The 27861-nt window shown below is 36.8% G+C and overlaps 1 protein-coding gene across 1 annotated transcript in view; it reads right to left on the minus strand.

The window, feature by feature from the left end:
- Positions 1-27861, minus strand: part of SAMSN1 (SAM domain, SH3 domain and nuclear localization signals 1) — a 130509-nt gene that overhangs the window by 51134 nt on the left and 51514 nt on the right. The window lies entirely within an intron of this gene.

Raw genomic sequence — 27861 nt, forward strand, 5'->3', positions numbered from 1 at the left:
CCATTTTTCTCATTGGTTAAATTCATTTTTCTACATGATAGGCCCATACTTTCTTGATTTATGTATTAGACGTTGTCTATTGATTCCTGTTTTTGTCCTTGAGGATTTTGTACTCCTTTCACTCCCCTACTCTCTTATAATTATTTAGTTAAATCATTAGTTATTATTATTTTATAAATATTGTTCATGGATAAGTAAAATTATGTTTCGTGCTTTGTGTCCCCTTTGTTGTTTATTTTTGGAGTTCATAATTGCTAACGTATCCCAAATAAATGCCCCCAACAAATTTATCAACTGATTTTTTTTGAACATTTAAGTTCAATCACCATATTTATAATTTTAAATGCTCAAACATTTCAAGTTTATTTTTTCCTTGTTTCAGTGGGGTGTGATTAATCTCTAAGTATGCAGTACTGAGGCTTAAATGGAAATTCTCAATCTCCTCTTGGTTTGGATCCTCTTTGACCTGAATCTCACATTATCTTTTTTGTCTATTCTTTCATTTGCAGAAACACACCTCCCTAATGGAAATGTTTTAGGACCTTGTAGATACTTAACATTTGAATGCTATTTTGACTTGGAATTCTAACTTTATTCTTCTGCAGACTTTAGAAAGCCTCTCCATTGTCTTCTAGCTTCCAAAGTTTTTGTTGAGAAGACAAATGACATTGGAGAGAAAGAAAAAAAAGAAATATATATATATATATTCCTTTTATCCTTGGTATGTCCTAAAATGTCATATTATGTGTCTTGATATAGTTTATTTTTTCATTCCCTGCACTGCTCTCTCAATGGCTCTTCAAACTGGAAACACACAACCTTAAGGTCTGTTTCTTTGATAAATTCTTCATCTCTTTCTCTGTTCTCTTTTTCTGTAAATCTTATTAGTACAATGTTAGACACCCCAATTGATACTCTCATTGTATTATATTTCTCTGTTTTCTTCTTCTCCTCCCCCTTGTCCTCCTCCTCCTTCTTCTTTTCCTTCTTGTTCTTCTTCTCCTTCTTCTTCTTCCCCTTCCCTTTCTTAATTTTTTTTTTTTTTTTTTTTACTTTCTAGGAAATTCCATTATTTTTCTACTAATTATTCTAATAAATATTTTCTTTTAACTATAATATTTTGTTTTGGGACTTCCATGGTGGCGCAGTGGTTAAGAATCTGCCCGCCAATGCAGGGGACACAGGTTTGAACCCTGGTCCAGGAAGATCCCACAAGTTGTGGAGCAACTAAGCCCATGCGCCACAACTACTGAGCCTGCACTCTAGAGCCCACGAGCCACAACTACTGAGCCCGCGTGACACAACTACTGAAGCCCATGTGCCTAGAGCCTGTGCTCCGCAACAAGAGAAGCCACTGCAATGAGAAGACCACACACCACATCGAAGGGTAACCCCAGCTTGCTGCAACTAGAGAAAGCCCGTGTGCAGCAACGAAGACCCAACGCAGCCAAAAATAAATAAATAAATTAAAAAAATTTTTTTTGTTTTGTAAAACTTCTTATTGTTTCCTTTCATAACATTTTGTTCTTTTTTCTTTAATACAGCAGTAACAATTAATGAAATCGATTAACATGCAACGATATGGATGAATCTTGGAATTACAATATTAAATGAAAAGAACATTTCACAGAAGAATTGTATATAGCATGATGCTCTTTAGAAAAATACATGCACAGTTTAAAAAATAAAGGAGTGAGGAACATAGCTTTTAGTGTAATGATTTACTTGGGTGCAGAGAGTCAGGGGATGGAATGGGGGGGTTAGTGTAGATGGGTACAGGTCATTTTTGAGGTCTTAGCTTTTACTTCAAGGGTATATTTTAATAGCAATATATTTTAAAAACTAACTAAAGAAAAGTGAGGTTTTGAGAACATTCTATTCTTAGTTCTTGGAAAGGAGGTAAAATGTAATGGTTAAGAGAGTGGACTTTAAGCTGACTACCTGGGTTCAAATCCTGGCTCTGCCATTTGCTAAGATGTCCTTGGCTAGTTATACGTAACCTTCCTATAAAATGGACATGATAGTAGTGCCTACCTCAAAGGAATTGCTATGAGGCTTAAATAAGACACTATTATAAAGTTAGTAGAAAAGTGCCTGGCATATACTAAACACTAAGCACTAAAATATAAATGGGATAAGTTCTCTTATATATCTGAGTTATTAATTACCATTTTTATAATTTCCTTCTGTTCCTTTCATTGTTTTTGTCTCTTTCTGATTTCTTTCTCTTGTTTGCTTTGACCACTGTCTTTCATCTTTGAGGCTTTCTTCAAATGTCTAGTGATTTTTGGTTGTTGATACATCACTAAGAGCATGGTATAAAAATCCTGACTGGAAGCTCTGTGTAAATGGGTGGGCTTGTTAGGTGATCAGGCAGCAAAGAAGCCTTTTTATCAGAAGAACCCTAAATGGCAGCTTCTGAAATTCTATTCTCTGAGATCATTTAAGTTCTGCAGGTAATAATCTTCCCATGTCCTGGATGGGCTGTGAAGGAGCAGGTTAGTTTCCTTGCAGGTTTCAAATGCTGAGGCTCTGAAGGGCTCTTTGGTGCACACTAACTTACTTCACTGCAACATCCTTTTCTGCAGGTTCTGAGATTGCCTTGCTCCAATCCTCCATTCACCTTCCATCATCCCAAACATTAGTTGGCATCTCTTCTCCTATCCTTTTATCAAATGTCTTTGTATTTGTGGGTTTGCATCTTTTTGGTAAATGTATATAGATGATATGCTACATTTAAGCAAAGTCTAGCTTTGCCAACTATTCACAATTTTTCACCTCCAACTCTCTTCTTTAATTCTGCCCTTTAAAACATTTGTGTTCTTTATCTTATTTGCTAAACTCCTAATTATATGAAGCATGTAGCTAATTACATAAAACTGATCCCTATCACTACCACTCCAACCTTATAATTTTTAAGATTGACATAGGACATTGCTACTGGTATGACACAGTAGGAAGAAGGCAGGTAAAAATATGAAGCTTTTCAATAGAAATCCATTTTCACATTTAAGTAATTGTGTTCTCTCCACATTTTCAGATTCTTCTCACAAGCACAGAAATACAGTATCCTGTGAAGTTAGTTTGCCTTTTCATTCTTTATAGATAGTCTAAAACAATAAGAAATGTTTTTATTAAAAATCTTCAAAGTAATTTTTAAACTAAGAATATAATCCAGGGGTTCCCTGGTGGCGCAGTGGTTGAGAGTCTACCTGCCAATGCAGGGGACATGGGTTCGAGCTCTGGTCTGGGAAGATCCCACATGCCGTGGAGCGGCTGGGCCCGTGAGCCACAATTACTGAGCCTGCGCATCTGGAGCCTGTGCTCCGCAACAAGAGAGGCCGCGATAGTGAGAGGCCCACGCGCCATGATGAAGAGTGGGCCCCACTTGCCACAACTAGAGAAAGCCCTCGCACAGAAACGAAGACCCAACACAGCCATAAATAAATAAATAAATAAATAATTTAAAAAATATATATATATAATCCAGTACCTCCTGAATTATGTCTCATTAGGCTAAAAGGAAATTCTGTCCATAGTACAATACTGACTGAACAAATTGAACTAGCTTTGCATGAAAACATTTTTAAATTAATTTTTATTGGAGCATAGTAGATGTGCAATTAAAATCCTTTGTTTTTTTCTCTAAGATCAGGTACAAAACAAGGATGTCCAGTCTTGTCATTTTTATTCAACACAGTTTTGCAAGTCCTAGCCCCAGCAGTCAGAGAAGAAAAATAAATAAAAGGAATCCAAATTGTAAAGGAAGAAGTAAAACTGTCCCTTTTTGCAGATGACTTGATACTTTATATAGAAAATCCTAAAGATACCACCAGAAAACTGCTAGAGCTCATCAATGAATTTGGTAAAGTTGCAAGATACAAAATTTATATGCAGAAATCTGTTGCATTTCTATACACTAACAATGAACTATCAGAAAGAGAAATTAAGGAAACAATCCCATTTACCACTGCATCAAAAAGGATAAAATACCTGGAAATAAACCTACCTAAGGAGGTTAAAGACCCATACTTGGAAAACTATAAGACACTGATGAAAGAAATTGAAGATGACAAAAACAGATGGAAAGATATACCGTGTTCTTGGATTGGAAGAATTAATATTGTTAAAAATGACCATACTACTGAAGACAATCTACAGGTTCAATAAAATTCCTATCAAAATATCAATAGTATTTTTCACAGGACTAGAACAAATAATTTAAAAATTTGTATGGGAACACAAAAGACTCCGAATAGCCAAAACAATCTCGAGAAAGAAGAATGAAGCTGGAGGAATCATGCTCTCTGACTTCAGACTGTATTATAAAGCTACAGTAAGCAAAACAGTATGGTACTGGCACAAAAACAGACACGTAGATCAATGGAACAGAATAGAGAGCCCAGAAATAAACCCATACACTTATGGTCAGTTAATCGATGACAAAGGAGGCAAGAATATACAATGGAGAAAAGACAGCCTCTTCAATAAGTGGTGCTGGGAAAACTGGACAGCTACATGTAAAAGAACAAAATTAGAACATTCTCTAATTCTATATATAAAAATAAACTCAAAATGGATTAAAGACCTAAATGTAAGACCAGATACTACAAATTCCTAGAGGAAAACATAGGCAAAACAATCTTTGACATGAATTGCAGCATTATTTTTGGGGGTCTGTCTCCTAGAGTAAAGGAAACAAAAACAAAAGTAAAGAAATGGGACCTCATTAAACTTAAAAGCTTTTGCACAGCAAAGGAAATCCTCAACAAAACAAAAACACAACCTACTGAATGGGAGAAGCTATTTGAAAATGATATGACTGATAAAGGGTTAATAGCCAACATCTATAAACAGCTCATACAACTCAACATCAAAAAACATCAAAAAACCCAAACTACCCAGTTAAAAAAATGGGCAGAAGAACTGAATAGACATTTTTCCCAAGAGGAAATATAGATAGCCAACAGGCACATGAAAAATGCTCAACTTCACTAATCATCAGGGAAGTGCAAATCAAGACCACAATGAGACATCACTTCACACCTGTCTGAATGGCTATCATCAAAAAGAACACAAATAACAAATATTGGAGAGGATGTTGAGAAAAGGGAACCCTCATACACTGCTGGTGGGAATGTAAACTGGTGCAGCCTCTGTGGAAAACAGTATGGAGGTTTCTCAAAAAACTAAAAATAGAACCACCATATGACCCAGCAACCCCACTCCTGGGTATGTATCTGAAAAAAACAAAAACACTAATTTGAAAAGATACATGCACCCCAATGTTCATAGCAGCATTATTTACAATTGCCAAGGTATGGAAGCAACCTAAGTGTCCATCAACAGATGAATGGATAAAGACGATATGCTATGTATACCCAGTGGGATACTACTCAGCCATAAAATAGAATGAAATTTTGCCATTTGCAGCAACAAGGATGGACTTGGAGGGCATTATGTTAAGTGAAATAAGTCAGACAGAGGAAGACAAATACTGCATGATATCACTTATATGTGGAATCTAACAAATACAACAGATTAGTCAATAAAACAAAAAAGAAGCAGACTCACAGACATAGAGAACAAACTAGTGGTTACCAGCAGGGAGAGGGAAGAGGAGAGGAGCAATATAAGGGTAGGAGAATAAAAAGGGTTATTATGGGATTATATGAAGTCATGTGTGTGAAACTTTTGGAAATTGTAGAGCACTATAGAATTTAAAGAATCTTTCATTCAATTAAAAAATGTAGGCCTTAAAATACTTCTAAAGCCATAAAAAATCCCCTGCTTAATTCGTACTTCTTTCCCCAGAAGCACTAGAGGAAGGTAGACTATGCTGATCAATAGACCATGATTTCCTCTCTTTACCTGTTGAAGAAAAATGTATTAATAAAATACCCCTGGAGAGATACATATGAGCTTCCTCAGAAAGCTATTCTTATACAGGAAGTACAAAATTATTTCTATTTCCCTTCTACCTTTACTCATCAGAAAAATTTATAGCAGATTCAAGAGTGACCAGATTATTTTTCACACCTTAACATTTGAAACTATGCTAAAGCTGTAAAGCTGTAAGAGATAGTAACTGTATAGCCTATTACTTAATCAAAACCCCTTATGGGACCTTCATCCCTTCAACTTTGACTGTAATTAAGATGGAATACTTTAATTGCATATCAGTTTAATTACAAAAGAAATGAATAGAATATGATTGTAGTGAAGGTTTTTAATGTAAAAATGTATACTACAGCAAAATCAAATTTCACAGTGTCATACATACATACACTTAAATCATATGTATGCATATATATGTATTTATATGTATGTATACATGTGTATATATGCATGTATATATGTGTTCATTTATATGGAATTCCATCTTTACCTTTCAATACAAAGAGTAATGGAAGAACTTCTTAGGAGACCAAGTATGATATAAATAGGTACACATTGCCCTCCCCAACCCAACACATACAAACTGAGGTTTCCAAATAAAGTGTGAAGCCACAGCAAGGCACAAGTCCTCAGAAACCCTTCTTCTTGAGAATTCTTCTGCATTCTAATTTTAAAGCATTTGTATTTGTCATTTCTGGGAAGGGAGAAATCAAGTGATCATTTACAGGATTTTACAAGTATGTTACCCACAATTCAATTCTATTTTCTTCTCGAATATGAAAACTTTCCATAACTTTTGCAGCTATACTTGTGAGAAACGAAAGGAAAATCTGTTTTTTCTTTGTCAATCAAGTAGTGTGGTGAATCAAATAGCCAAGTTAACATCCGTGCCCAGCAGCCTAAGAAAACTAACTGATTAATTGAAACCTAACATCTATTTGGAAGGAAATAGGATTCCCTGTTTTATTTTCAAGGGCATGGGATTCTAGACACTCAAAGCGGCCACTGCAGCAGTTACACGCTCTGGTTACTAGTCCTCTGCTGAGCAAGCCTGGCTTGGGGTCTGCTTTTCCTCATGTCACCCTTCCATGGAGGCCCTGTGATGGGATGAGAGCGTGTGGACCTTGGAAGACTGACATAGGTTTGAGTTCAGTCAAACTATATAAACTTGGGCCCAACATTTGACCTCTCCGACTTTCAATTGCCTCATTGGTAAAAGGGGAAAATAGTATTTTCTCGTGAGATTATTGTTGGGATTAAATCAGACAATATATATAAAATTCCTGATACATAGAAGATCTTAACAAACGCTAGTTTTATCCCCTCTCCTTCAAATACATAGTAGAAAAGCATTAGATTCCCAGGCTTTCAAGTCCTACTTTCATTCTACATTGTGGTCACAATGTGACACAACTTCTTGGGAACACGTCTAGCCTCTGATTTCCAATGCTGGTACATATGCCATGGCTAATTTAACCTGCTGTTCTCTCATTGTCACATGCTATAATGACATTTGAATATGCTGTTTATCCTCAGCCACCAACCAGGGGAAATTTCTACAGAAGAATTCAGTTCTGCTTTCACTTAGATTTGGTGATAAGCATTTAACTGTGGGTTTGTAATTGCACTTTGAAAACAAAAACTCCGTACTTTCTCATGACCAGGAAGGCCTGGACATCTATGGCCTTTGCCTGTGTGGGCCACTCTCCTTTCTTTCCCTGATCCAGTCACGCTGGTCTTCGCTCTGTGCTTGGACACCGTTCAGTTCTTTTGTGTCTTGGGCTTTTAGTCGAGCCCTCTCTTTTGTTTGAAGTGCTCTTCCCTTCACTTTCACATGACGAGCTCCTTGTCATTCTTAAAGCAGCAGCCTCTATGTCACCTCCACAGAGGGCCTTCTCCAACTAAATACACGTAGGTGCTTGACCTTTTTTTAAACTGCTCTTGTTTGTTTGTTTGTTTGTTTGTCTTGGTTACCTAGAAGGTAGAGGCCACCCCTATTGCTAGCACTAGCACAGGGTCTGGCACAGAGAGAGGTCAGGAAGTGTTTGTTGAATGGATGAATAACTCAACTCTATAGGTTTGTGCAGTTTAGGCCATTTCTTTGGATTAACAAGTATCCGGATCGAAATCTCAGAATCAGTACCCCTCAGAACCAAAAAGGATTATGGCAGGCAGAATAACTGTTTAACTAGACATTATCAGAAAAAAAATCTTGCAAACATTTTGAAACACACAGACTATAAACCACTTTCAAAAAACTCTATTTTATGGAGAAATCAGTGAGATATGTCAACATACCTTGCTAATGAAGATAAAGATTTATTATTATTTTTTAACATCTTTATTGGAGTATAATTGCTTTACAATGTTGTGTTAGTTTCTGCTGTATAACAAAGTGAATCAGTTATACATATACATATGTCCCCATATCCTCTCCCTCTTGCATCTCCCTCCCACCCTTCCTATCCCACCCTTCTAGGTGGTCACAAAGCACTGAGCTGATCTCCCTGTGCTCTGCGGCTGCTTCCCACTAGCTATCTATTTTACATTTGGTAGTGTATATATGCCAATGCTAATCTCTCACTTCGCCCCAGCTTCCCCTTCCCCCTCTCCATGTCCTCAAGTCCATTCTCTGTAACTGAGTCTTTATTCCTGTCCTGCCACTAGGTTCATCAGAACCATTTTTTTTTTTAGATTCCATATATATGTGTTAGCATACAGTATTTGTTTTTCTCTTTCTGACTTACTTCACTCTGTATGACAGACTCTAGGTCCATCCACCTCACTACAAATAACTCAATTTTGTTTCTTTTTATGGCTGAGTAATATTCCATTGTATATATGTGCCACATCTTCTTTATCCATTCATCTGTCGATGGACATTTAGGTTGCTTCCATGTCCTGGCTATTGTAAATAGAGCTGCAATGAACATTGTGGTACATGTCTCTTTTTGAATTATGGTTTTCTCAGGGTATATGCCCAGTAGTGGGATTGCTGGGTCATATGGTAGTTCTATTTTTAGTTTTTTAAGGAACCTCCATACTGTTCTCCATAGTGGTGGTATCAATTTACATTTCCACCAACAGTGTAAGAGGGTTCCCTTTTCTCCACACCCTCTACAGCATTTATTGTTTGTAGATTTTTAATGATGGCCATTCTGACCAGTGGGAGGTGATACCTCATTGTAGTTTTGATTTGCATTTCTCTAATGATGAGTGATGTTGAGCATCCTTTCATGTGTTTGTTGGCAATCTGTATGATCTATTATTGATTTATATCACATTTTTTCTTAAGGCTGAATATCTTTTAACATAAGTTTTTACCCTAACAGCTTTCCAATAAAGTGCTTATCCTGATGTTATGCACATGGGAGATCGAATTTCCTCTTCTACCAACTCGGCTCCTGATTCTAGGACATCTAATTCTGAGCCTAGGAGCTTTCCTGCAAAGCATTCACTGGAGTGAAATATCTTCTTTCCTATTGAAAGAAATTATATTGGTCCCATCTCCACTAAAATGCTGGCCCTATAATTCTCTAAATATTAAAGCTTGACTTGAACTTGTTAACTCATCTTTGTGGAGATGACACTTTAGAAAACTAACACGTCTCCTTTAAAAGAGAAAATAAACTTTCTTTGCAAGATGATAAATATTTAGGGGAAAATGTGTATTTTTTTTTTCTAGCTCTTAGCACAATCAGTCAGTATGTCATATGGTTCATGCAGAGCCAACTTCTTTATTTCAGCCAGCAAAGGTCATCTCCTCCGCTGACAATCAGCAGGTGAATACAATCCACCTGGAGACGGTACCAATTTGGAAACTGTAGAAATCTGTTGCTAGTCTTTAAGCCATCACACCTCTGGCCATCATGAGCGTAGGAACCCTTAATATGCTTTAGCGCCTTTCCTGTGACACACTGTTTTGCCCTGGAGAGACAGATTTGGCAAAATCCCTCTAGCAAACAAACACAGAGAAGACTAAGTGGGACTTGAATGCCCCGCTGGCGTAAAATATTACTTCTCGACTCTTCTCATCATTCTCGTTGTATTCGAAGATATGGAAGTGGAGCCCTATCTTATTTGTTTAACAAATATGTCTTGAATGTCTACTGTGGGCCTGGCACTCTACCAGGTTTCCAAAGATGGAGAGGCATGGGCACTGCCTTCTGAGAGTTTACAGTTTAGTGAGAAGACAGACCAATAGAGTGACAATTCAACATGATGTGTTTTGTATCAACCCAGAGTATATGAGCAGGGAAAGCATAGAGGGCACATTGCTAATTTGTCTGGAGAAATAAGGAAAACTTTTACTAAGGAAGTAAAACTCTCAGGAGTACTTGAGGTAACAATGAGCCAAATAGGAGTTTACCAGGCAGACAAGGGGAAATGCAGGGGGGGTTCCAGCAAGGAGAAGAGTATATGAGGGCGAGAGGCATGAGACTGTTTGGTATGGTCTGGGAGTGAGGAGTAATTCCCCACAGCAAGTGGGTGTGGCGAATGAGGAGAAAGACAGATGATGGGGCTGGCAGGTGGCTTAAGGCCACACTATGAAGGATTTGGAGGCCATGTGTTATGGGTTGAATCGTATCCCTCCAAAAAGCTATGTTGAGGTCCTAACCCCCAGTACTTCGGAATGTGACCTTATGTGGAAATAGGGTTGCTTCAGACATAATTAGTTCACTTGAGGTCATCCTTGATTAAAGTGACCCCTTAATCTAACATGACAGGTGTCCTTAAAAGAAGAGGGAATTTGGACACACACATGCACAAAGGAAAGGCTATATAGAAACTCACAGGGAGAGGATAGCCATGTGAAGATGGAAGCAGAAATTGCAGTTATGCTGCCACAAGCCATGGAAAACCTGGAGCTACCAGAAGCTGGAAGAAACAAGGAAACATCCTACTGTAAAGGCTTCTGAGACATCATGGCCCTGTCAACACCTTGATTTTGGACTTCTAACCTCCAGAACTGTTAGATAATAAACATCTGTTGTTTTAAGCTACCCAGGGTGCGTGCTTTATCATGGTAGCCTTAGGAAAGTGATACAACATGTTAAATAGTGTAGATTTGAATGTAATGGGATCATAATTTATATGCGTTGGAAACTACTGAAGCAAGAGAGCAACGAGACCAGATTTGTGTGTTACAGAACGGGTTCTGGCTGAAATGTGGAGCACAGATTAGAGATGGGGAATGGAGAGAATCTGTAATATTTCCAAAGCTTATTGACCAATATAGTTCCTCAGTATCTCCTCACCTATGAAACAAACAAAAAGGATCACCCTTCTCCTTCTCTCAGTTTGGTCCAAAACATTATATTAGAGCTCTCCTGTCTGCATAACGTTACCTGGATAAAGAAAAGGGCATACTTTAAATTCAGTCCTACCAGATCACTTTTTTTAGTGATGGAAATGTCACAATGAAAAATGACTGTACTAATACAATAATATGGACATTTGAAATGATGTTGATATTGGTATTTTGATACTGATTTTAAAATTCAGTTAAAAAATCTTAGAACCATGAAATGAATAAAATTAATTTTCCAGTAGCAAGCCATTTAGGTTCCCAAAATTGTTTTCCTTGCTCTTTATCTTAGTTGCAGAATCTGGTTTATATCCACATCTTGAAATGTCTATTCCTGTACAAGTAAAAAACTTGTTAAGAAACATACTATCACTAAGATCAATATAAGGAAGCTGGAAGACAGCTGTTATTTCTGTTAGGGGTATTTCCTAGAAATATCATGAACTGTGATAATTGGCAGCTTTGATGCAAGCACATGACTTTTCTCCAATTGAAGTAGGTGACATTCAGACCTATGACACTTACACTTCTAAGGCTACATACTCTTTAGCTGTTTTCAACCTCCTGAGACACAACATGTCATACTTGCATATATGAGTAAATAATTTAGTGAATATAAGACACATCTCCATATATCTTTCATCTCATTTACTGAATACCATAACTGACAATGTTACAAAAATATTAATTATATGATATAACCCAAAATGTAAATTATGTTTCTAATTGTATTGTATTGAAGAAGCAATTTAATATCACTTCCGTTTTTAAAAACATGAAGTACAGAGTACAGTAAATTTAAAAATCAGTGAGATTATTAAGACTCTAAATAAACACAAAAAACTTGTGTACACAAGTTAATATTCAGATGTCTTGGACACTGATATGTAAAATCATAAAATTCACTTGGGAAAGTTAAGGCTGAGAGAGAAGAAGAATGTTGATTTAAGGAAACAGCTAAGGGCAGTACTGGATCTAAGGACAGCACTGGCCTCTTCATTTGTCATTTGTCATGAAAATGTAGTGCGGAACTATTGTCATGTGACCTTCCTCCCCACTTACTAAGCCATGGGTACACAAACAACAGGTGTTTTCGATTAGCTGTTCCTACAAAATGACATTTTAGAGAGGTTGGAGGCCTTAAATGGTATTGTATGACAGTTTCTTACCCTGCAAAACAGGAAAGAACATATATAAAATATTTGGGAGCAGTTGTGAACATGGATATTGATAGAGGAGTGCCTTGTCTCTCTGTGATTGACACATGTATCAGTACCCATAGCGGTAGAACTACCTAAATAGGAAAAGACTGAACAAGTAATACAGGCACAATTAAGAGTGGTAACAAAAAGTAAACCCAAAATACCCTATGTCCACATGGGAGGCTGAGTTAAGTATACATACCCACTGGCATTCATTCATTTTTTTCATTCCTTCTTCCAAACACCATATTTTACTTCCTACTGTGTTGCCTAGCATTGGAAATTATCTCCATTTTAAAAATTGCCAATTTGCATATATTATTTGCACTTTAGAAAGAAGAAGATGACTAGTTCTGAACCCATGCAATTGATTTCAGATCAGATCATCTAAGAGAGAAACTTAGACGCCTCCAAAATATTGACTTGAAAGAAGAGTTATATGGATACAGTTTAGAGTTTAAAAGCCAACATTTTGCATACTCATATATTCAGTCTAGTTTGTTATTAAAGTATAGAATGAGGCAAGAAGAAGATAGATTTTTGGAAGAGGAAAATGAACAAACATTTATTGATACGCTGCTGTAGAGCATTACATCTCAATCCTCTTAACAACGTATAACGTGTTATTATCTCCTATTTTACAAAGAAGAAACCGAGGCACAAAACAGCTACCTCACCTAAAGTCAGAAAGCTAACAAATGGCCAAGAATTGATCTCAGGGCTGACTTCACTATACTACACAGCCAAACCTTTCATGTAGAATAAAACTCACAAACAAATTAAGGAAGAACACAACAAGCCAAAAGCAACCCCGCTCATTTCTTTAGCAGTCAGCTGTACATATAAACCTTGGTTTTGTAGCTAGAGAATGGGCCACCTCCCCTTCTTCTGCTCTAGTCCCTTTTCTCACTCTCTATTTTGTAATTATTTTCCAAGGCCTCACTACACTGTCACTTCCTCCTAAGACCCCAAAGGAGTATATTTCAGGAGCAGTCAGAGAAGGAAATTGAGGGCAGAGAAGGGTAACTCAAAATCAACCCAGTAGGAGAAGTTGTAGCAAACACATACTTACCAGACAGCATGCAGGCTTTGAAAGAATGGAAAAAGAACTGAAGAGATAACTGAAATTGAGCAGAGGTGATAGGGAGAAAAACAGAAGGGACATACCACAGAGCATGTAAAGCTGAAAAGAAAACACATTTTGATTTCTGTATACCATATAGAAATCCTGGAAAATGTACTGAAAATATTTCAACTATTCATCCTCTGTTGATAAAGTTAACATTTACTCTGGGAGCAATACTGAAAAGTTGAGAGTCAGTAGTAAAGTTCAAAAGTAGGTCAATGAACTCAACAAAATGCTTAATTTACACCTGCATCTATAATCGCCACCCTGGTTTTGAGATACAACTTTCTAAAAATGTATTTGTTTCCTTTTAACTTTTGTTCTTGGGGTTCTTGGTCACCATCAATATACCAGGCAGGGAGCTAAGCACCTTTACATAAAACATCTCTTACCATCTTAATGATAAGTCTAGGAGAAAGGCTATATTTTTCCCACTACACAGAAGAAACAACTGGGACTCAGGCAGTAATGTGACTGTGTATGCCATGGATTCCAAATTTAAACTCAGGATTTCTTCCTTTAAAGTCTAATGGCCTTCCCCTTATGCTGTGTTGCATAAACTTCTAAACATCATGGTGAGTACAATGCCAGCCATATGACAAATGCAAAAATATTCTGTGGATTCTGCTAGGGTTTACTAAATGTTGGGGATTGGTTGATAGGTTTCGCTTTAAAAGGCAAGCTAATGTACATTTGCCAGCGGGGTGGAGAGAGGGCAGAAATCTAGACAGTGGAAAGAACAGGGACATATCACAGTTTATTCACGTCCAATTCCATACATGCAGACTGAATTTCTAGTTAGTTCTGTTACTGGTAAAGACATAAGCTCACTTTTCTAACAATTTGCCCGGATACAAAGACCAGAATGTTGCTTGACAACTCTTTGGCAGTAACCACATTTGGGCTGTGGTTCCTTTGGCTGAATTTAAATTCAGCTGTATTTCATTCAAGGGAGACTCTTTCCCACTTTCATCTGAAATGAATTAATGCACAATAAATACAGGCATCAAATTTACTAATTGCAGTGAATAAGGATACCAAGGGTTACAGACTGTCAGGAAAAGCACATTACAGAAGCTAAGCACTCAATTTCAAAAAGCTTTTTAACATAAATATTTCAAAAGTATCAGCTTTGTTACCATTTCACACCAATGATTTTCATTTCCCAAACCTATTCTGACATTTAAAGGAACATTAAGAAAAAAAACATATTGCATTATATATGGCTACCACCATATAATGCCACTTAAAAGTTGGTTTAGAATAAAGATAAAGGCAGAGGAAGGTTGGCAATGGTGAATCAAATGAAACCTTTTTCACATATTTCTTTTTGAGTTATGTTAGTGTTATATGATGCAAAGAAACACACACACACACACATACACACACACACATACCACCTCAAGATCCCATTCAAACCTATCTACTTGGTTCAAACATCTCAGGATTTTATGATCATGACCAAATGATATTAGAAACTCTCACTAAAGTAAATGGGCTGTGTAATTAGCAAAACTGGACATTTTCTTTGACTCTCTGACAGAGGGGCTGATTTTTATTCCTCAGCGATCGGGTAGAACACTGTGTTAAGGGCCTTAGGTCATAGAGGAATGTTGGCAGAGAGTTCCATGCCACTAGAACGATAGGAAGGCAATCCACTAAAACATCCGTATTAAGGAGTTGGCAGAAGAGACAGTTGAAAAATGGGAGCATAAAAAATAAAAGTCACCCATAAATTGGGGAAAGTTTCACAAATGAGTAAGGTGAATGATTTTTACCCAGCTTGGATATTAAGCTCAAAAGAACACAACAATGACCCAGTTAAGAAAATCAGATTCTATTTAGAAAGTTACTTAAAAAAATATGTATTATCATAAGAGCTATTTATATTCAAAAGCATTTTGTAAAATCTGGAAGATACATAATTGGTCTGGTCATTTGTTATACCCTCTGTCCAGGGGTTTTTCTACTCTGTGATTTATCAAAAGTCCCAAACACTCTCTGATAGGAGTTTCAACCAAATCAGTTTGGAAATCACAAAACTATTTCTGGGGAAATATCAGCGGCACCCATTAAAGGCTCTGTACAGTTTCATATAGGCTGATCACAGGAGTCTTTAGTACTGAGAATTCCCAAGGGCTTCCCAGGGCTTTCCTTTGTTGTGTTCTCAGTGTGAGATCCCTAACATGACTTGACTATCTTATAGGTAAGGGATTTGGAAGATTTTGAAACCCCAGCTTGGCCCTGAAACAGGGCTTGTGCAACTTCCTCAACCTTCAGAGGCCTATTACCTCATTTGGAAAATTGAATTATCTACTTTATGGGATTGTTGTGTTTATGAGATTAAATAACTTCTGAAAGTGATATACATATGAGAGCTTCTCAGAAAGACTTCCTGGATTGGTGAAGATGAAATTGAAAAATCACGGAATTCTTTTCTTCTATGCAGAGATGATTCTCAAACTTTGGTGAACATAAAAATATCATCTAAAGAGCTTGTCAAAGAATGTTCATCCTAGAAATTCTGATTCAGCAATCTGGAGTGGGCAGACCTTGGTAACAAATACCGTAGGTGATTCTGATGTAGTTGGTTCATGAAACCACACACAGAGAAATAGTTTTAAAACATAATACTCTAGCCAGATTTTAAGGTAGATTGTTTTATTTGGAATCATCTGACATACTGTGATTCTTTCTTTCAATGTGTTTTCTCTCCTTCAAATCTTCATGCTTCCAAACCCCCTACTTCTCATCTAGAATGAGTTCCCTAAGCCCCACTCCTAAATAGAAGTATATCAAGTTTTCACATCCAAGCAGCATTGAGTTCTAGTAAGCATGCAATGGCAAGACATCCAAGTTAGAAGAGCACTACACATTTCCTCCTGCCTATTTATTTTAAAATTGGATAAAAATAAATAAAAGGTGTTCACCATTTTACATATTAAAATATAAGGCTCTGAGTTTGGGAATATTTTCATGGGAATCAGGTCCTATTCCCTAGATGATGGCTTAATATAATTCACAACTGCTATTTATTCCTTCACAAAGTTGATTCATGAATATTTATCCTGGACGAGATCTTAGTGGTTACCTAGTCTTACCTATTTGTTTTACAGCTGAAGAAATCGCAACCTATACCATCTGGCTTATCCTCCAACTCAGAATCTTGAAAAAGGAAGTTTCCCATCCAAGGGAATCCTAATCGAGAAGCAAGTCTACACTCAGAAAAATTTCCCCACTGAACCAAGCTTTGTTATCCCACGTCAGAAAGGAATCTGGTGTCTAAAATTACAGTCATAAATCCTTCATGTAAATAGAATGCAGGACATTTGGGTTAATTTCTTTCATAATGCCTTAACTCATGGGATAAAAAAAGTAGGATCATAGATTTATTCCACAAAGGAATACACTCCTCCAACAGAATAAAATTACCTTTTTACTTCAATAATTGAAAGTCTAGCATTAAAAAGCATTAACAAGTTATTTTCTCTGAATAGAGATTCTCTGCCACTTTCCATCATAAAATATGAATGCTTTTTGGGTAATTGCTGCTTTGGGTTATTTCCCCATTTTCTTTCCATGTGTACAGAAAATTTAGAGCTGATGATATTTTTAATATGAATCCTTATCTGCTGTTTTCACAGATTATTTTTGCACTTTTCAGAGTGTGTTCTGCTAACCCAGGCCCACACAGCTTGCAAAGATCCCCAGAACTCTTTCCTCTAATTCTTTTCACTCTTTATAAAGCTTCGAAAGATATTGATTCTGCAAATGTGAAAAATTAACTTATCAAAAAATAGCACACATAAAATAGGGACTGGTGAAAGAAACCCTAAGTATATTGTTTTAACTGGAAATTGTACCATTAACTGCTACAACTTACTGTATTCCTGTTATGGCTCTTTGTGATATATTTATCACTGTGTGGGAACAGTTTAATCTATTCCATACAGAGAACAGTAGGAGCTCTCAGTGGCCTCAAAATTTGATGGCCCTTGCCACAAACAACTGATCTAAATTTCTTGCAGGTGGCAGGTCTAACTTTTTTTCCAAAAGGAAATAACCCTTCTCTAAAAGTCAAATTTGTTTTCAAAGCTGCTGTGGTGTCTTTAACCACTTCTTTTTCTAGTTTTTCAGTTGACACTTTGTCATGACTTACGGTGGGTTGCATCAGTCATTCTGGGTTCTTACAGAAAATGTTTTGTGGTGGTGACTATCCCATGCACGAAACTAAGTGCCCTTTGTGGGTGACTGCGTAGGTACCTCTGATTTCTTGCCAAATCATCCAGAATGCCACAAATCCATTAAATCTCTCCACAAGGAGGAAAAAAATTCCCACATCCTAGAGAGAGAATTTATGAGTTCATTTCAATCACCACAAATGAAAGCCACCCTTAATATTCATTAGAGATTTTATGGTGGCAATATGCATTATCTATTCCTATGCCCCTCTGAAAGGCCAATTTCCCTTGAAACCTTGCATGGCTCCAAGCCACTCTTTGTAGAAACAATGGCCTATGTCCAAGTGGAGTCAGAGGGGGCAAATGGATGAAATTTCCTTGTCCATTGGCAATGATTCCGTTAAGCCATTGTGGTGGCTATGAGCTTCTAAGTTTTAAAAATGAAAGGACAGATTTGGAATGTACAGTCATGTCATTGTATCACTTCTCCGTCATCATCTGTGACCATATGTCCTAAAGTGAAAGGGGCTTTTTGGTTTGCATGACCAAAGATGACTTTCAAAACTGACATTTCTTTCCTTTGGAGAAATGTGTATACTGGGGACATAAGTCTATGAGCCTGAGAACTGTTCGTCTCTTCTTTCTCTACCACTACTGTTCAAGTCACCATCATCTTGCACCTATTTTTCTCTTCCAATCTGTTTTCATCACTGTATGGAAAGCACTCTTCTCAAAATAAAAACTTAAGCTTAAAACACTTCTTGCATAGCTTCCCCTTGTTTTTAGGAGATGAACAACAAAATTTAGCATAAGCTATGAGGCCATGAGTGGTCTGATCCTCCCTTGTGCCGCATCTCCTTGCTTTCCTTGTACCGCATCTGGACTTACCTTGTGCCACATCTTCTTGCTTTCTCTCCCTGCCATGCTGACTCTCATTCTCCCTCGTTTTGGCTAGTTAACTCCTGCTTTTTACATCAGATTTGAGCTCAATCATCATCACCCCTGAAAGTGTATCCTGACTCCTCAGCTAGATCAAATCTACCTATATAGGCTTCCATAGAGCCGTGTGGCTCTCATAGCTCTCATCAAAGTTACCATTTCATTTTTATTTGTGTGGTTATTTCTATTTTTGTCTCTGATTGGACTATGAGGCTGGCAGGGTTTGTTCTGCTCAACATTGTATCTTCCTAATCTGGAACAATGCAAATACTTCAAAACAAATTGTTGAGTGAATAAATAAATGAGTTCCTGACTTTAATCCATTTTGCACCCTGGCTAAAAATCCCTTTCAGTGGGTGAGATGTGGGCTTCAGTTTGGGTTGGGCTTGAGGTGAACTGCAAAAAGGCCATATTTCTAATCTAATTATTCATCAGTGTGGTTGTATTTAATAGCTGGGAACCATGAGATGCATAACGATCTTACACTGAATATTCATAAGGGCTTTAAGGGTGAATTCAACCAGTTGCTTTACAATTTCATAGGAAGGAGAGGAGACATGAATTTCTTTCCTTCATTTTTCATTCTCTTATGAAAAAGGTGCGTTATGCCTGACAGTTATCTTCTGACTCTAAAATAAAATATCATGACATGCATATGTGATATTGCTATGACAAAATATATGAAAGGAGTTTTAAGAAGCTAAAATTGTTTTACATTTGTAAGACACTGCTGATACGGTGATAATTTGGGAAGTCAGAAAAGGGCAATGGGGAGCCCAGTACGTGTACCCTGAACCCCACCTTCTTTTTGTCTGCATGTCTCAGAGATTCACAAGCATGGGGTCACCAGGGCACCTCCGAAAAGCTATAAGCGGGGTCTCACCCTACCCTAACTAGGCAGTTCTGGCTTTCTTATCTATAGGGAGAAAATTGGACAAACTATACTTATAAATCTTAAAAATTAGTGAAAACTAGTAAATGTACATTTACTACAACATTATCTCATATGATACAAAATTGCTGAGAATTATTGATGGTGAGAATCTGACATCAGGTGTGGCATCTTTGTGGTCCCACAGCCCAGAGCAATACCTGATGTATCGTAGACATAATGCTGTTTTTCACTGCATGAAAGGTAAATAATTATAAACACATAATTAAAAATTGTAATTAAATAGTAATAATTGTCACTAGAAATAGTAGCTCTTCTTCATTACGTTCCAACTGTGTGTCAGGTATAGTTAAACATTTTACATCCAATTTTTACAAGAACTCCACAAAGAAGTCTTCATTATGCCTTTATAGATAAGAAACTGAAACTCAAATAATTCAAGTAACTTAGCAATCACACAGCCAGTAAGCAGTGAGGCTACAGTTCAAGTCCAGGCTTCTTTGGCTCCAACACTCTCAGTTTCCACCATGCACAGCCCCTCTTTGCCACCATGTTTATTTTTCTTTCTGCTGAACAATTTAAAGACAACTTTGTCATAGGAAAGGTCTGGACTGAGAGTTAGGAGGTTTATGTTCAGTACCATCTCTGCCATCATCTGCCGTGGGACCTCAGGTAATTCACTTAATCTTCATGCACCTCAATTTCTCCATCTGTAAGATGGCAGTGATGTTTTGCCTAGTTCACAGCACCAGTATAAAATGAAATGTGGGAAAAGTTATATTGCATCTCAAAGGCAGGGACTCTATGTATTAAGTGATTAAGCCCCTATCTTGAATTGGCACTTTCAAATGCATCATTTCATTTTATACTGAAAGTTGGGAACTAACGTCTTCACTTTTCACAGATGAGAAAGTATAGATATATTACTAGCCTAATCTCGAAAGTTACAAAGTCATGCTCTTTGCAGGAAAACGTTGGACTCTTACTGATTTGGGTTTAAAATCTAGTCCTGCAACCTACTGCTACATTACATAAATTATTTAATCTCTTTTACCATTAAAATGGGAATAATAATACCACCTAACTGAATCATAACACAAAGATAGCATATATAAAAACACCTGAAATATAGTCAACTGCTAAGTCAATGGAGACTATGATTGTCTTTGTATTGACATGTCTGCATGATCAGGACAAGATCTCAAAGGTGCCACCTAGTGTGTGTGTATGTGTGTGTGTGTGTGTGTGTGTGAGAGAGAGAGAGAGAGAGAGAGAGAGAGGGAGCGAGAGAGAGAGATGGGTGATGGTGGCAGAAGAGGATGTCTCACTCCAGCCCAGCACTCTTCACACTGCACGGCCCCTGCTCTTCTGCCACCCTCTACAATTCTACTTAAACTTCACCCGCCCATTTGTCAAAGCAGGATTTTGTCCTCTGAAATGGCATTCAAAAGGATTTTAAAAAACAGTTCTTCTTGAGTGGCAGAAACCTTCTTAGTTCCTGAGAATGGAAATATAGACATTTTGGTTCATGAAGAAGTTTTCATGGTCAGGAGAACCTGGCCGTATCCCAGGTGAAGTCTGTATTCACATACATAGTTGTTGGTTCAGAACATGAGGAAGTAGCCAGGACAGAGGAAGTTTAGTTGGTCAGGAAAAAGAATAAAAAATAAAAATCCAAACCTAAAATAGCTTATGTAAAAAAAAAAAAAGAAATCAGGTCAACAATGGGCATCTGAAAAGTGAGAAGAGAGCTGCTTTGAAAAAGCTGAAAGAAAGTCTTTATGTACTAATCTCTTTCTGCACATAGGACTTATCTTCCTTGGTGTACCCTCATAGCCCAAATACTGAAGTTAAAAAGGAGTCTTAAAAGTCATTGATAGCTCTCCCTCTTCCTAAAGATGAGGAGGCAGCAGGCCATGGAGATTAAGCATCCTGACCCAGAGAAATCCCAGTAAGTGACCGAGTTGAGCTCACAACTGGCTCTCCTGCCTCCAACCTGTGCTCCTTTGATGTATAACATAGCTTCTGACACACTATGCTGCACACTCAAAATATGACTTTGTCTTTAGCTTGCTTAGCAATATTTGAATTTTGAGCTTGCTTCTCTGCCACGAAAGAAATTCTACCAATACTTGGGGCATTCTCCAAGTCTCATTATATAAAATGTTCTAACATTTAGGCCTCTCTCTTCCCAAAGGCCAGTGTCCAGTATTAGTGATTTGCTTTATTCTTCTGAACCACGCAGAAGAGTTAGGTTCTCAGTAAGGAGGCACTTGAGGTCTCCCATGTTCAATGAGCATAACTGGGTCCCCTTCAGATTGACGTTCGTTGTCCTCCTTTGTCTATTTGAGAATCCAAAGAAGCAAATTTCAACTTTCTTGTAGAAGCCAAAATGTAGTTATAATTGATTATCATGGGTTCTCTATCATTATCACAAGACCTATTCTAAATTACAAATATTTTATGAAGATTTTAGAAAGATTTTATTTTGGGGAGTACCAATTCAACTTTCTCCTTAATTTGATGCACTTGCATAAATAAGCACAGAGGAAAAACAACAACAAAACAAAGAGAGAAGTGGGACAAAACCCTTAGGGCAATTCATGAAAAAGAGGGATTCTTGGTTTCTGTAACAGTTCTAGAACTACATCACAGGTCTGTTATTTTCACTGATATTCATGAGGTTTGTGTAACTGGGAAAAGCCAAACATTAACCTAAATAATTTGATTCGTTTGCATTCTACACTGCCCTGCTTCAAAAGTCTAATTTAATAATATCTCTAGTTATCCTGGACTTCTAGAATAAGACTTCACACTTACAGAGCAATTACATTTTCTCCTTTTATCTTTATATTTATTTTATAAGATTTTATTAGAAAAATACATTTAAACATTCCATAAACATTTACAAATTACTCTCCTCAAACTCAACCTAAATAATTTCCATAAATCTGATATCTTGCATTATAAATCTGATATCTTGCATTATAATATCTCATAATTTAAATGTTTCTTCCATAACTTCTTTTTTATTTTTTTAATTTTTAAATTTTTAATTTTTTAAAATTAATTTATTTTATTTATTTTTGGCTGCGTTGGGTCTTCGTTGCTGTGCGCGGGCTTTCTCTAGTTGCAGCGAGCGGTGACTACTCTTTGTTGCGGTGCATGAGCTCCTCGTTGCGGTGGCTTCTCTTGTTGCGGAGCACGGGCTCTAGGCGCGCGGGCTCAGTAGTTGTGGTGATCGGGCTTAGTTGCTCTGTGGCATGTGCGATATTCCTGGACCAGGGCTCGAACCCGTGTCCCCTGCATTGGCAGGCGGATTCTTAACCCCTGCGCCACCAGGGAAGCCCAGCTTCTCTTTTTTAGTGTAAATGTGTTTGCACATCTGGCCAGATCTTTTCCAGGATTATTTTACTTACAAGTATCGCAATATGTTTCCCATCTTAGTGAATTTTTATACTGAGGATTGTGATTATTTGTTTTTCCTTTTTACCTTTTTTAATAAGACCCCATACAATCTCATTATAAATATGAAATGGTAGATTCTTCCTCCCACATACATATTCATAGCTTAAGTGGCTTAGGAGGCACTTGACCTGAGTTTGCTAATGAGTGAATAAATGGATGAACGAATAAATGAATGAATGAATAAGCTGTTGCAGTATCTCCCATTTTTCAAATTCTCTTGGGTAAATGTTAATTCTCCTTCCATCAAATATTATTGGCTGTAATTAAAAATTTGTCATGTAAAATACTCATAATTAATTATTTGTTCTTGTTCATTTAGGACCTTAAATTATTTTTAGAATCTTGATTCTCAAGTTAATTAATTTCAGTGCAGATTGTAATAAGTATAAATATCTTTTGGTATTTTTCTATCACATTTTCCTATTTTTCCTTCTGCATTTCTCAGTCCAGATTATCATTTACTCTGCCTTCCTTTTCACAGGTTGTCCAGATCCATTCATTAAAACCTGTTCTCTTTCCATACCACCATAATTCCAAGGTAAGCAGATAAAAGTTTAAAGCTGTTCTAACAAATAGCTTTTGCTGTTAGAGTTGAACACAAGGGCATTAAACTATGAGAAATCAGGCATTGATGGTTCATAGCCTGTCTTCCTCTGCGTGGATATGGGAGCAGTCTTCTTGGTATGTGTTATTCACTGGGCCAGTAAAAATACGCCCATCAGTGGGACACAGAGACTTTTGTCAGGAATCTAACATCACTAATGTACAAAGAAAATGATAATAGAGCTTATGAAATTAATTTTGCCTTTTTTCTAAACCACGTGCCTCCTTACTCTCTTTTTACTGGTCCTCTCAATCCTCATTCCTTTTCACACATTTTTTTCTTCGAAGTGTACCGCATGAATTCTTACTCATCCATATGTATTTTTAACCTTCCATACTATTCATCAAACAGGTAGAGAAGAAAGGAAGATCTAAATGAGAAAACAGTATAAACAAAGCTATGAAGATGGGAAACAAGTCATTGTGTTTGGCAAAAGGATGGTATCACTGTGCTTACAGCAGAGTGTGTGTGTGAAAGAGACTGGTGAGAATCTAGTTAGAAGGCAGATTAGGTGAATGAGTTTGCTTTTGACCCTGTAGGTGTTGGGGAGATGCTTAAAAGTTTGTAAGGGGAGCAGTAACACTAGGTTTGAGCTTCAGAATCATTATTCAGGTAGCATTTATCAAGTAGATTAGTCAAGTAAATTAATCTGGTAGATTAATCTGGTAATGACATGTCATGTTGATTGAAGGAAGTAGCCTAGACTAGGGTCAGAGATACTGGGAGAGATTGCCAAGGTTGAGAATAGAAAGACAAAGTAGAAGATAGGCACAAATAGCTTATCCTGGTTTTGTCACCTCTCTCCCATAGATCAGCAGTTTTGGGGGGACAGTATTAAAACTCTGAAACCACTTAGCAGTGGGGCTGTAAGACCCAAGAACATTTTTCTATGTCAATAATTAGAGCATCCACTACTCCCCATTTGAATTGAAAGGTTAACTGTAAAATCTTTGTTCCTTTATTTCTTGGTTAATTTTAGCACACATCCTGTTCCTCTCACTGAAACAGTTCTGTAAAGAAATCTTCCATTCTCCACACTTTCTCTTTTGGTGCAGTTTTGATGGGTTCACATAATACTCCAATAAGACCTTTCAGCTCTACTCTTATCATCCTCTTCTTATGCATTTTAAGATGCTTTAAGTGGAGCTTTGTTTATTTTCTCACCTTGAGATTTGGTATATAAACTTCACTCATTTTTCTTTGACTCTTATGTAATTTGGTTTCTCATTATTATAATTTTTCTATCTATACTGCATTTGAATTCTTCTATACATGGGTCTCTGTTTTGTTCTTTCAGGACTTTGACTTTCCTTCTTTCTGAAAGAGCTTTTGTTACTATCATTTTTAAATATATCACACTATTTTTATAAAATAGATTCTGGAACATTTTAGACATTTGAAGGGAAAAAGGGATATTTTTACTTCCATTTCTTAATCTGATAAACTATTTATTCTTCTTATAAATCTGAAAAAAATAACCAAGATTTTGAAAAATATATTAGCTACTCTTTTAATATTACCTTAAAGGAAGACCTCTTCTCCTTTGCAACACACAAACTTTATTCTTTCTTGCCCTTATTCCCAACTAAGTCTATGGCTCACTTTCCTCTTTTTTGTTATGATGTTTCAAGTTCTCAGCATGCAGGATTTCATAAATATCCTTCAATCACTCTCCTTGTAAGTTGATTGTAAACACTTGGCTACAAATATTATTTTTGGTTACCTCCACTATTACCTTTCTTAAGATGCATCTGAAATTCTCTCTCAACACCACTCATCTTGGATGTTAGAAAAGATCGGCATCCCTAAGTAGTTTTTCCTTTCACATCTCTCTTGTGGAGTTTACACTTTCGTAAATGTCATCTTTTGCCTTTCTCAATTTATATCAAATCTGTAATCACATATCTCTCCCCACTCCTCAGGTCCCATAGACCTTACACACAACTAAACTGCATGTTAATCATCTGTGTGTGTCTCATTCTCCCCTTGTTGACTTCTGTGAAGAGTCCTTCACAAATAATACATTTCCCTGACTGGATTCAATTTGTTTATGGTATCTCAACTGAGTAAAATGTTGCTCCTTTCCAAGCCCAGTACAAGCCTCTTGACTCTTTGATTTAGGTATAAATATTACCTACTATCAACTGAGTCCTGACGCCATTTCATTTAATCTTCCCAACAGCCTTTGCACAGCAGACCTCGATAACCTTGTTTTACAAATGGGTATTTTCAGTATGCAAAGAATCACTTGGATGAAAAGAGATGAGTAGGGTCTGAAACCAATATAGAATTGGAATTTGCACGTTAAAGAGGGTAAGGAGTTTGCCCAATCTCACTCTGCTAGTGATGTCAGCGTTGGCATTACATCCAGCTCTATAAGAACTAGATTTGAGAGTGTGAGCCTGAAGTGGGCTAGCAGGGAGGTGTACCTGGGTGAATAAGGACTGTCTAGAAGACAAGTCACTTTCAGGCCACCTCAAAACTCTGATTTAATGATGAGATCAAAAACACTGGAATCCACTATTGCTGAAATTTCTGACATTGAGAAACTAATTTGTGGATTGGTTTTATTTCCCTCAAAATGTGGGGTTTAGGCCCAGCTCCAATGTATCTGTATATGTAGGTACATTTAGAAAAAAATCTGGTCACACTTTTACCCTTTAAAATTGCAAAAATGTCACTGCTGACTACCTGTCATTGATAGTAAGTAACACTCATTTGAGAAGACTTCTCCCTCAACACTATCTGCCTTCTGTATCTTCCCTAGAATGAAAGTTAAAGTATAACCCAAATAATAGCCTTGTAATTACTACAGAAAAAAAAATACCAGCTATGCTAAAATGAAACTAGATTTTTTACTTGCTATTATTATAGCATATATGTGTAGAATATAAAAATAATAATTTGCACTCATCCAACTTCTTTCACTCTATGTCTCAAATCCCTGAGTGCAAGGGGTCTCATTAAGTTTAACAAACCAATTTAACTCTAACGTGTTCTTGAAGCTTCTCTCCAAATCCACTGAGGTTTTCCTGTCACAAATGTTGAACACTATCATCTGAAATTCTGAGCACTCTGCAGATATATTTGACCTTCTGCAGATAAAAACTCCTTACTTAATCATTTTGCTATGTACTAAAATAGGCAAAACTACCTAAATAAAAAAGAAAAACATTACTATGTATATATACCAAAATCAATACACGCATTCACAAACACTCACACACACATAATAACTGAGTTTATGTACGATTGCATTAATATAGGGACAGTTAGAAGAATGAGAAGAAAAGTTTTATCCAGATCTATGGTAACAAAGTCCATTGGTTTCTAAAACTCCATTCATTTAGTCAGCAAATGTTACTCAAATATTTATTGAGTGCCTATAATATTCTAGAGACTACGGTGGATACGAAGATGAATTACTTATAGCAAATAAACTAACGTCCAACTCATCCCACTACAGTGTGGAGTGTGGTAAGTTCCATGAAGACAGGAGCAGTGCATGTATTGTTTAGCTCTGCGTCCCCAGTCTAATATTGTACTGGCACAGTGACACCAATATGTATTTGATGCCTATACAATGAAAAAATAATGCCCTTAAGTGATCTAGAAGTTCAAAGGAAGGAATTTCCTGTCTGGCATGACCCAGGAAGGCTTTCTAGAGGACAAAGTATTTGATCTGAGTCTGAAGGGATAGGGTAATGTTTTTAAAGGAAAGAATAATACACCAGGCAGATAAGTAACTTATGTTCAAGTTGAAAAAAATTAAACACTTTTAAATCTTAGAATATTTGTGTTATTTAATTTTAGTTTCTCAATGACCTCATGAGCTTAATATTACTATTTCCATTTTACTATTGAGAAAATTGAAATTAAAAGGTTTCAATAATTTGCCCAAGCTAAACAAATAGCAGAGGTTGGATTCAAGCCCAGATTTGTCTAACTCCAAATCCATACTCTTTCTCTTGTACCATATAGCCTTAGGACCTAGCTTAGTATATGGAAAACACTATAATGTATTAGCTAAAATCAGGATCCCTAGTCTAGTTTCTAGATCTTGGCTCCTTATCTTATTAGATCTGTGACGTTGTACCTGTTACTTTTTTGTACCTCATTTTTCTCAATTGTAAAATAGGAAGGAATTAATAGTAGAATAACACTTCCTACATTATAGGGTTGTTGTGAGATTTAAATGAAATGATACAGGTGAAGTGCTTAGAAGAATAGCATGCACAAAGAA

The sequence above is a fragment of the Balaenoptera ricei genome, chromosome 4, assembly GCF_028023285.1.
Source record: "Balaenoptera ricei isolate mBalRic1 chromosome 4, mBalRic1.hap2, whole genome shotgun sequence".
Taxonomy (NCBI): domain Eukaryota; kingdom Metazoa; phylum Chordata; class Mammalia; order Artiodactyla; family Balaenopteridae; genus Balaenoptera; species Balaenoptera ricei.